The sequence below is a fragment of the Gavialis gangeticus genome, unplaced genomic scaffold (assembly GCF_001723915.1).
Source record: "Gavialis gangeticus isolate Ggan-Ray unplaced genomic scaffold, GavGan_comp1, whole genome shotgun sequence".
Classification (NCBI taxonomy): Eukaryota; Metazoa; Chordata; order Crocodylia; family Gavialidae; genus Gavialis; species Gavialis gangeticus.
Genome location: NW_017728983.1, coordinates 2,943,375 through 2,950,822, shown reverse-complemented (window position 1 = coordinate 2,950,822; position 7,448 = coordinate 2,943,375). Strand labels below are relative to the sequence as shown.

The 7,448-nt window shown below is 45.7% G+C and overlaps 1 long non-coding RNA gene across 1 annotated transcript in view; it reads left to right on the top strand.

Annotated features, from left to right (window-relative positions):
- LOC109294272 overlaps window positions 1-7,448 on the top strand; it is a 21,170-nt gene that overhangs the window by 7,440 nt on the left and 6,282 nt on the right. The window contains exon 2 of the long non-coding RNA XR_002096500.1: window positions 674-680. This is a non-coding gene — a long non-coding RNA (uncharacterized LOC109294272). The remainder of the gene's footprint in view (window positions 1-673; window positions 681-7,448) is intronic.

Genomic DNA, 7,448 nt, shown 5'->3' with positions numbered 1-7,448 from the left:
AGAGGGATGTGGACAGCATAGAGAGGGTCCAGAGGAGGGCCACTCGCATGATCAGGGGACAGCAGGGCAGGCCCTACGAGGAGAGGCTACGGGACCTGAATCTGTTCAGCCTCCAAAAGAGAAGGCTGAGGGGGGATCTAGTGGTCTGTTATAAACTAGTCAGGGGGGATCAGCAGGCATTGGAGGAGTCACTGTTCCCCCAAGCATTGCCAGGAGTGACCAGGAATAATGGTCAGAAGCTGGCAGAGGGTAGGTTTAGGTTAGATATCAGGAGGTGCTACTTCACAGTCAGGGCAGCTAGGGTCTGGAACCAACTTCCAAGGGAGGTGGTGCAGGCTCCTACCCTGGGGGGTTTTAAGAGGAGGTTAGATGAACACCTTGCTGGGGTCGTTTGACCCCAGTACTCTTTCCTGCCATGGCAGGGGGTCGGACTAGATGATCTGCTCAGGTCCCTTCTGACCCTAGAAACTATGAAACTATCTCAGCCCTCAGACTAAGGTACAAACAGCCGCAAGGATGAGGATCCATCCATGCACTTTTTAGCAAAGTGTGCTTCAGGGACTCAAGCAAGGTTGAAGAGGCTGCCTAATTGGTGGAATAGGATCTGGTCCTAGATGTCTTTCTGTTGGGCTTCCTACAGGAATAGCCAAGGAAAATCCTGTGCTTGTGTTAGCCATGTGGTCAGAACGCATGGCAACCATAGTGCCCTCTGGTCATAACAACCCATGGATCTATACATGCAGCAATTCAATCCTCCCTGGTATTTAACTGTAGCCCTCTAGCAGCAAATTGTGCATTCTATTAAGAAATCAACAAATGAGCAACAAAACCAATTGCCCAAACAGATTCACATTTCCCATTAGGCATGCATGTCAAAACCTGGAAAAGCATGCCAAAGGGAAGCAGTACCAACGTAAGAACCAAATGAAAAACAACACATTCTCCTGCACTTAGCTCTGCATAAGAAAGGTGAAGTCCCACACTCCTCTCCCAAATGCATCCAGGGGACTGATTCTCATGCCTGGCAGAGCTCCGCTGAGTCCTGATGGCCCCCCTGATATGGTGTGAGGCCCCCCTGCTCCCAACCCTAGGCTGCAACTGGGTCCTCATTCTACTCATTGGTCCTGCCTGGAGCGTGTGATCTCCTCATGGCATTAAAAACACCACTGACACCAGGGAGCTGGAAGGCGTAACTAAGGATTTGCTCCTTCAGTTTATCATCAAGAGCCCCAGAGGTGAGTGTGGGGCATCTGGGGAGATGGGTGCGGAGAGGGGAATAAAATTCAGGCCGAGCTGTAACAATTTATCACCATCCCAGAGACGATACGGTACAGCAGGCAGACAGGCGCGCACACTCCCCCGTCCTCCTGATTACGTTATTATATTACACCTGACATTCCTTTCTTCCACTAATATGTTATTTTTGGCTTGACAGCTTTATGAGGGAGAAAAGAGAAATCGAGAGAGAGAGAGAGAGAGAAAGAGAGAGAGAGGGAAGAAGAGGGAGATGCACACCCAGACAGACACAGACAGTATTCATTCCTTATCAGCAAAGAATGGCTCTGAGTCAGGCAAGAGATAGATCTGCTGATTGAAATGCCTCGCTGGTGCTGACAGCTCACTCCTTACCACCTAACTGGATATCCCTCTCCTTTGGGAAGGCAGAGTTAGCTCTGTAGTGTCCCCCAAGAAATTCATTGCGGCTTAAGCAGAAAAGCAGGAGCTCCACCCATGATCTGTCCAGCATCTTGCATTAGAGATAAAGGCTAGCTGAATCTGGGTAGCAGAGAGCTGGATGCATTCTCCAAGTCTGTCCTGCACCCTTCAGACAGCACTCTAGGAGTATGACCATCTTGATGATGGCAGTATACACATTAGGTGCTCTGAAGTGACTCTGCAGACAGTCCCACAATGCCCAACAGGGTGAGAGAACAGTCAATGCGAGGCCTAGGCAGCAGCATCAAGTCCAACTCTTCCCTGGCAACTCTCAACTCCATTGGGGCCTGATGAGACTGCACTTCTCTCCCAGGGTGAGAAGTCTCCTCCCTCTGCAGGGGGCCCTTAGCTGCTCCAGGCTCTTCTCTGCCTTCGGCCCACTCTTGGCCCTGTGCACCATCCCATGCGCCATTGTCCCACCCTTGGCCCTATGTACCATAGTCCCTGCCTCGTGCAGGGTGCTGAGGACCTGTGCCACCTGGTGCAGAGCCCAGGGTCTCGGCCCTCTCCCAGACCCTCCATACACTGATCCACGCACTGCTTTCCCTGCCTCGTACAGGGGTTGGAGACCTGAGCTGTCTGTGCACCGTTCCCACGCTCCATTCGCGGCAGGGCTGGGGATGCAGCTGCTGCCACTGCCCGTCTGGCAAGGCATCTTCTGGCACTTCTGGGGCAACTGCTCTGCCCCTCTGGTCAGCTCATCCAGCTCTTCTCAGCACTCTTCACTGTCCCTCATTGAAGCCGCCTGTGTGTCAGGCACACTGTCTTTTTATGCTCTTTGGAGGCTCTGTCCCCAGCTTGGAAATGGACCAGTCAGAGAGAGACAGGGTTAGTCCCCTCTCTGCTCCATTTTTTCACTTTGCCCCTGAGTAGGGGTGGGAAAAGCCTCTCCCCTTGCCTTTCCTGATCGGTGGGGAATGCCCCACCAATCACTCTGAATCCTTTTCAAGCCAGTGAGTCTGGCTGCTGCCAGCAAGCCTGCCACACAAACAAAAAAAAAAACAAACAAAAGATCCAAACAGACCCCAAATCAGTTTGAAATCGAGCAGACATTTTAAATGTAATTTTGTTTGGATAAAGCAATGTATAAAATGAGCATTTAAAATAAAGATTTCCCTACCAAAAATTGTTTTAGATGAAACCCAAGTTTTTCCATGGAAATATTTTTCAGCTGAAAAATGATGAGCTCCAAGCCATTGTCTCTCCCATGTTCCACTAGAAATCTCTGCAGATACATGGGGGATGGTTACTCACAACATCACAATGGCCCAATAGTATGACAGAGAGGGCTAATTTTCCCTGAAATATTGAGTCTTTGGATGGGATTTCCAAAGGAACTGAGTTGAGTGTGCATAAATCCCACCAGTGATGGCTGCCTAGCTCCCATGGACTTCTTTGATAACCCTGGTTTCTATATCTGTGGCATTATAATGCTAAGAGATGGAGCAGAATGAGTCAGGCTGTTGGATTTACCTGTAAGGACTTGAGCACAAGCTTTACTTAAATCGTAGGAAACTAGGTCTGGAAAGGACCTTGTGAGATCATCTAGTCCAGCCTTCTGCTCAGGGCATCCCTGGCTAGACCATCCTAGCCCAGTGTCTGTTCAACTGGCTCTTAAAAACTTACAAGGATGGAGATTTCACAATTTCTTTAGGATTGTCAATGCCTGCTGCAATGCTTGACCACCCTCTTAGACAGAAAGCGCTCCTTAATTTCCAACCTAAATTTCCCCTGCTGAAGCTTGAAGCCATTGTTCCTAGTCCTGTCCCCTACAGTCACAGAAAAATAGTCCCTCTTCATCCTCTCTGTAATCACTCTTCAGATATTTGAAGACTGTTATCAAACCCTCCCTCAGTCTTCTCTTCCCTGGCCTACATAACCTGAGTTGTTTCTGCCTCTCGTAAGTCCAGCTTTGCAATACCATGACCTAACCTGTTTAACCAGGATGCTCTCCTGCTCTAACTCAACGTGTGCGTTCATGTTGATTTGCTAAAGCAGCATTACTTGCCTTTGAGCTATATCTAACTTGGACTGTTATTGGGATCACTCCTCTAGGTTGATGGGATGGGGGCCTAACGTGTAGTGCATGTGGGAAAGTAAAACTCAGATGTCTCAGTGCATACACATGAACTGGATTCTGTATCTCCTTGGAGTTTCAGATGCTTGCTTTCAACAACTTTCATTAGCACAGTCTCTAATGGCTCCTGTTGCTTTTGATTGCTTCTTTGTCACTAGATAAGTCACTCATTGGGTCTGTGGGGGGAAATAAGTAATCCTGCTCAGTTTCAGGGTTAACCATCAGAGAAGCAATTACACCACAGACATTTCTCATACAATCTCTAACTGTAAAACAAATAAAACATCTAACGAGCCATCTCTCCAATCCTAAAATCATAACTTCCCCATGTCCTCAGTGCCTTGATTTGCATCTCTTTCCCCCTGAGGCCTAGCCCTGTAATACACTCCTTTGCTAATATATTTACAATTACTGCTTCTTTTTTTTCCCCTTCACTAGTTGCATGCTGTACATTGTTCCTCTGGAAAAGCCCTCCCCACTTAGGCAAAATGTCTCATTTCCCCAGGCATCTGGGGAGAAATTCAGATCAAACAGAACAATTAATTCAACAAACAATACAATTAAGCCATGATCCCAGTGCAGTTTCCAGCCTGAAACAAAATAAACAGCTCTAACAGCATGGATAAATAAGCTCACAGATGGAGGGATTTTGCGAGTGGCTAACTTTCCCTGCACAGACTTTCTGAAAACACAAGAAATGTGGACAGCATAAATCTCTGTCTGCAAATCTCTTTGGATGTAACTACGGAACCATATGTATGCTATAGCACAGCGGATTGGATTGAGACCTCGTACTGGGACTCTTGGACCACCAGCTCTAAGGAAGAATTATGCAAGGAAACTACATACAAAGAATTGATGATACAGTAGAATTGTCAGCCTTTCCCTGCAGTCCTGCCCTTGTCATCATCTTGACACAAAACACGTGGCAATGAAGCTGTGAAGGAGGAGAGAGATCTACTTCACACTCAGCTGGACACGCTTTTTACTTTCAAAGTTTATAGAAATTCCAACTTTTGGCTGAGTATCAAACATAGCTGATATTTTGGTTGAAAATGAAGTGTCTGCAAAATCTGCAGATAACATCAAATGAGCATAGAAAGTAGAGGATGGAAAGTTGAAAGTGAATGGATACTTCCCAGCCAAAAATTGGTTAATAGGTCTTCAAGCATTTCCAAAGGACAGGTACTGACTGTTATGGGTTCCTTCCTGTGTGGAGGAAGAGAAACATTTAGGTTTGGCTGTCCAAAGTGGAAGCTCTGCTGAATGCCCTCTGACATCTTCTGCAGAGATATTGCTGCAAGAGACTCCTTTTGGGAGGTATTTTCAACAGCAACTGGCATGACCTAACTATCAGTCACTTGGCAACTCCTACAGTCAGCAAGCAGTGGAAGAGCTACTGCCCTTGAAGTCTAATTGGCCCCGCATCCATGTGAGGGGACAAGCATCTTGAGGACTGTCCTGCAGGACATAGTTCTGAGAGTTACTGTAGTTAGTAAATATATCAGTGAAGATGGATAGTCTCAAGCTTGAAATAAATGGGCTTGGGGGAGTGGTAGTTTAATTATTTGTTCTCTGCCACCCCTCTTGCATGGCCCACTTCAGGCTCAAAGCCAGATAGGCTATGGGTGGAGAAGGAGCAGCTATCTTGTTCCCAGATAATCTTAAAAGTATGTGAAAGTCCCTCAGAATCATTCAAATGTGTCCACTTAATGTTTCAGGGTTGCTGGTGGTAGCTGTGTTGGTCTAAGGAAAGCTAATAGGCAGGCAAGGTTCTTTGGGTAGATGTGGGGGTTGGAGTAGATAACCTCTCGAGGTCCCTTCCAACTCTAACTTTGTGTGATTCTATGATATCTTTTATTAGACCAAGTAAATGTATTTAGTTATTTGGTTGGCCTAATAAAAGATATCACATCTATCCAAAGAACCTTGTCGACTTAATATGCGAGTCCAAAACCAGGAGCAATATGTGCGCATAAGGTGAGCAGGCATCCTGCTAACTAACAGATCTCCAACAAGCCAGGAATTTCATACAAAGTCAGAGATGTTTGAAATGCCTATGAATTTCCTGGGGCCGGTTATCTGTGGGGTGCTTCGGTATCCATTCTGGCAATGCCTCTGATGCTGTGGTTTTAACACATAACTAGCTTTTGAGTAGTGCAGGCCATGGGACATGACAGCATCCTCTTCTCAGAAGCTGACCCATTAGCACAAATCCTAGCGGTACTGCAGGACATTGGGGTCAGTGCTTTTATCTCTGAGCCTTGCTTGTTCTGGCTCATGACAAGAGATAAAAACAGCTGGGAGCTCAGCTTCCAGAGGCTGACAGCTGTTTTACTCGGGAAGGGACCGTCTCAGCCACACTACAACACCCAATGGTTCAGCCCAATGGTAGTTAAGAAACTATGGCACAGAGCAAGGGACCTCGCTAACCACTTCCTAGTTTTTCACTTTCTTTTCCATAGCAAGGAGCTGGCAAGGGAGTAGTCCAGTTCCAAATTTCCAATTGGATGAGGGGTAGTTTCTAATCAGGAGCTATGCTGGAAGATATTCTGCTCTGATGGATCACTCCCTCTGGTCTAAGGGGTCTTCCTCCAGCCTCATGTTGCTTTTCTTCACGGCGTTCAGAGGCACTGATCAGCAAATGCTGCTGCACTGGTTTAGGGATAGGGCAGAGGTCAGCAGGAACATGTTGAAAAGGGACTCCATGAAGTGAAGTGATGAGTTTCTTTAATGTATTAATTATTTATGCCCACTAAATCCTAATCTGTAGATCTTCCCTGAGCAATTTATTTCAAGGAGTCCACATCTGAAATTTGAGTGCTATCAGTTAGCTTCAATTAGACACATTGCCACCTTGTTTCCATTCTTTGCAGGGCACACATAACTCCTATCATCATGTGTCTGGTGTGAATATCTGACCTTACAGATTCAGAATTGCTTTGCAGTGAATACTTTACACTGTGCCATTACAGTTTACTAGTTCCTTATTTACTTCCTGGCCCAAATACCCATAGGATGCTGCCTTCATGCCCAGGGTCTGAAAGAAGAATGGATTTGTTTGAAGAGAATTTGTTTTTAGAAGTGATCAAACCATTTGAAGGCTGATGGTCATTTCCTGCAGTGTTTGCCCAATTGTTATTTACACTGACCAGAAAGATAACACAAAGCTTTAGCTGTATTTCTCCTCTTCCTGTTTCCCCTTTCTTGTATACCTTTATTCTTTTGTCCTTGTCATTTCTTCTCCATCATTTCTTTCCCTGATTCTTCTGCTTCCCTCTCAAGTTCTCTCTTTCAGTGCTTCACTCTTTCCTTTCTTTGTTCTTTCAGTCTTTTTTGTTTCTCCCATATTCTCTTTTCTCCCTTTCTTCTTCCTCTATTTAAAACCATACAGAAACAAATTATTTATGAAGGGCTGTAATTTATGATGCGTTCTTAATGTCTTGGAAGACACAGATAATTTATTTAATGAGTAAAGACATGATAATTCACAGAAGATGATTCCAGTCAGAAAATTAGTTTCATTAATTTGCTGTAAATTCTCTGCCTTGATTTAGTACAGCAGGAGTTCCTGAAGCCAATGCAAATCTTTGCCTAAGCATTTTTTGTCATCTCAGAATCAGTATGCAGGTGTTCTTTTTCTATTTGGTCTGAG